Source organism: Rattus norvegicus, chromosome 2, assembly GCF_021556685.1.
Source record: "Rattus norvegicus strain SHRSP/BbbUtx chromosome 2, alternate assembly SHRSP_T2T, whole genome shotgun sequence".
Classification (NCBI taxonomy): Eukaryota; Metazoa; Chordata; class Mammalia; order Rodentia; family Muridae; genus Rattus; species Rattus norvegicus.
In genome coordinates this window covers 139,099,546-139,103,771 of record NC_141535.1, presented here as the reverse complement: position 1 = coordinate 139,103,771, position 4,226 = coordinate 139,099,546, and the positions used below count along the sequence as shown (strand labels likewise).

The window sequence follows — 4,226 nt, the reverse complement described above, 5'->3', positions numbered from 1 at the left end:
TGTTTTGATTTTGCCATGAGCAGTGAAGGGTGGGGGACTCCTCGAGTGTCTCCAGTGTAGTGGTGTTGCTGCTGTTCTTGAAGTACCCTCTTCCACTGGGCCAGTATTGATGTCATCTTTCCTTATCTTTCATCTCAAAAAACATCAACCCAACATTTAGGAAAGGAGAAAAAATATAGATGGAATATAGATGGAAGAAATATGATGATATAAAACTGTCTAACGAAGTAAACTGTGGTTCTCAGCAAGGGCTGAGTTCTCCAATCTCTGGAAACATGTGTCTTTGTATGGTCAAGGGTATGGCCATAGGTTAGGATGCTACTGGTACCCTAGTTGGTAGTGCCCAGGGATGCTGTTAAACAGCCCACAGTGTACAGGACGACAGAAGTGCCTGATCTCATCTGCCATCCATGCCAAGCTTGCTGTGCGCTTAGCCAGTTAATTATTCCTGAGCTCTGACTCAAGGCTCAGTGATGTCCTACCTGTGTCAAACTCATAAAGTGTCACAGGTATATTACCAACTCTTAGATGCCCTTTACCCTACATGTTTGCAGTTTAGATGCACAAGTTCTAATAGAAGAGAAAAAAATAAGATTTTTTAAAAACATCAGTTTTTGCAAAGCAGGTATGCTGACTCCTGTCTGAAACCCCAGCACACTGGAGGCTGATCCAGGAAAGGACTGTTACAATTTCAAGCCATGCTAGGATACAAGTGAGTTCTAAGCCAGCCTTGGCTTCATATTATGACTTTAAGTAAAAGTATTTTTAAATTTTCCTTTTATATAATATTTATAACTATGTCTGTGAGATGCAGCTTTTTATGTATTTGTATTTACACTTACATATTCAAATCCTTAGGAAATAACCTGAGTATGGTGATGCAAGCCTTTAATCCCAGCACTCAAGAGGCATAGGATGTAAACTGTACCCCTTTCCTTCTTACAAGCTGCTTTTGATCAGAATGTTTCATTACATCAACAGACACCAAAACGGGACAGTATCTAAAGAATCAGTAACATCATTTCTCTGGATGCAGCAACACCAAAGAACAGCCAAAGAACAGCCAAAGAACAACCAAAGAAGCCTGGGGCTCCTCAACTGGATTATGGACGACAATGCTACTCTGTGATCAGAGGACCCGAAGCTGATGCCCGCATCACAATTTAGTCAGGCACACCTGAAATACGGGACAAACCAGGTGATGGAGTGGGATCCTCACGGGCTGGCGTGGCATTGCTTAGAGGTGGTGACAGTAGAGGAGTGCAGATTTGCACGTGTTAAAGCCAGCCATCCAAATAGAAATGGGAACAAAAGAACGGGTCTATTATTCAAAAGACTCCCTGATTAGATGATGTTTGCAGCAATGCTTAGGAATGGACTAACCTGTAGGGATTGCATTTGAATTCTATGAAGATTCTCTTTCTAAAAGGTGATGAAATCACTCCTAGTTTGAGAGGATTTTATACTATTATTCAGATCAGCAATGAAAACAAATATGAGTTTTAAAAACAGGTCCACATTTAACATTTTGCTATAGAAACAAAGAATTGAATTGTGTCAGGTGTTTACAAAATTTATGGTACTCTGAAATCACCAGGTATGTCCACTAATTTAATAAAAAATCATATTTTATATGCTAAAGTGTGACACATAGTTGTCATTGTACCCATTTTTGGCTCTCAGGGTTGCATAATCCAGTTTCAAATTGCTTTTCATCTTCTGAGAGAATCTTTCATAGAAGGAGCTCAGAACCTTTTAGAAGACACAGCCCGGAGTTCCTGTTCCTTCTATTCCTGCTTTTAGCTGCTCTCTATGAATTTGTCTAGTCCAAGTGACCCATAGAAGCAAAGTGACACTTATGAATGTCTTCCAGGCTCATCCATGTTGTGCCATGTGTTAGAATTTCCTTCTTAAAGCAAAGCATTGACCCCTTGTGTGTGTGTAGCTGACTGTCAATCATTCACCTGGATTGCTTTAGTTTTTAGTTATTGTAAACACAGCTTTGAGGAGGTGCTCAGAATCTGATCAAGTGCCCATTCTCAGTTCTTTAGACTTTGTACCCAGAACTGGGTTTTCTGGACCATGTAGTGATGCTCTTTGTAGCCCTTTGAGGAACAACGATGCTGTTTTCCACATCAGCTGCACCACTCTCCATTCCCAACAGCTAGGACGAGGTTCAGCCTCTCTACCTTCTTACCAACACTTGTTAATCTTTGTTTTTTGTAATTTTGTAATTTTGTTGTTGTTGTTGTTTGGGATAACAAATGGTGCATTTATTTGAAAACAGTTAATAAATAAATTTTATCATTTATTAATGATTAAAAATCAAATTTGCATACTAAAAAGAATACGTAATTGAGAAATACTGTTTTCTTGCCATTAGGATTTCCAGTAAGCAGTGAAAGTGTTCTAAAAAGGCCTAGAGGTATTTAAATGTGTGTTAGCATCATCCTAAGAACCAGTCTTCAAGGGTCGAGAGAAGAAGATTTGTTGTGCCTGAATGATGGGTCCCAGGAGAGATCTCGTTTACATCAACAGTTAATATTTTTATACATGTATCAATTACTTTGTTACAACACTTAATTCACAATATTTTTTAATATCTTATGAATCCATCTAGTTACAAGATGAGCTATATTTTTAATTAATTGAAGGGATAATTGCCAAGTAGGATCCCAAGAGGCTGAATTCTCTCTGAAAGTGAAAATGGCCACACTGTCATTCACCATTGTACTCCACTGCCGAGAGTCAACACGGCTGGCTTGGGTTGGGTGCTCGAACTTTGTTTTTTGGCGCACACATGTGCACGCGCGCACACACACACACACACACATACATATACACATACATACACACACATATACATATACACACACATACATACATACACACACATACACACACATATACACATATACATATACACACACATAAATACATACACACACATACACACATGTAGTAATAATTAAAGAAGAGGCCACACATTCAAAGAGAACAGTGAGGGGATGTGCAGAGGAGGGTTTGAAGGGAGGAAAAAAAAGGGGGGAAATGAGGCAATTATAATCTTAAAAAATATTTTAAAAGTTGTAATCATCTGTACATGTTTCTTGTATACCAAAGGAATTCAGGAAGATCAACTGAAACATACAAACTCTCCAGAGAACTCAGGCAAAATGTCCCAAGAGCAAATTCATGCAAACTTGGTAGTCTCCTCTGGGCCAAGGATAACCACTCTGAAAAGTCTAAATGAACCCAGATTGCTCATAGAATAGTAGATGCCACACGTTGTAATGCATTTACGAAGAAATGCAAGGAATCTAAATAAACTATAGAAAACCTATTGGCTTTCGCATCCGCAAATAAGCAGATGAGACAGCGTACTCTGATGTTAAACTAGAAAACAAAAGCACCCTGTCTTCTCTAATGCCACTTAGTTAGAATAAAAACATGGAAAAGGCTTTTTTTTATTTTTTTCAAAGTACAAAGAAATGATGCTAATGGAAGTGAAAAACGAGGCTAACTCAGTCCATATAAGCCTGGGGGACTATACTCTACTAATTATTAAAATCCATTAAAGCGTTTCAATGATTAAAGTAACCCAGACAGGATGCAATCTAAAACGTAGAACTGGGAGACAGCCCCATGAGCAGGGCTGTTGGTAGAATTCCCACATGTATATAGTCTGTGTTATAAATCTGGTGGTGATCAGATTGGGGCCAACAAGGCAGCTCCATCATGCCATCAAAAGCTGGGGTTTTAAGACATGGGCATTTCCTCTGTGGAACATGAGAAACAAAGGGTGACCTGAAAGCAAGAGGGCAAGGGAGGAGGGGGCAGGGCTGGGAATAGGGGGCGGGGACTTGGTGGAGGGGGCGGAGCTGGGAGGAGGGAGCGAGGAACTCACTTACAGGTACTACCCAGAAAAGGTCACCTTGAAATTCAGTATTTTTAGAAGAGACATCTGTCCACCCAGTGCTCTCGATATTGGAGTCCTTCCTTCCTGAGGGGTAGCCCCAGGCTGAATTTGAGTCCAATGTGATAGTTATTGCTGGAACAGCCTCTGTGGTTCCATATTGTAACTCAGAAGAAAATGAAATAAAGACAAACGTGTGGCCCCTCTGTGATGGCCTACTTGGTAATCTTACCAACTTGCCTGGCACTGATTAGTAAGTTAACATATGACAAGTTTTATACAGAGAAAAGACAGGTACCCACAAAAGATT

At 39.9% G+C, this 4,226-nt stretch overlaps 1 non-coding gene across 1 annotated transcript; it reads right to left on the bottom strand.

Annotated features, from left to right (window-relative positions):
* Positions 1 to 3,428: 3,428 nt before the first annotated feature.
* LOC148006687 (small nucleolar RNA SNORD116) lies at positions 3,429 to 3,520 on the bottom strand. The gene has a single exon (XR_015679232.1). It is a non-coding gene; the product is annotated as a small nucleolar RNA SNORD116 (small nucleolar RNA).
* Between the last annotated feature and the right edge of the window lie 706 nt (positions 3,521 to 4,226).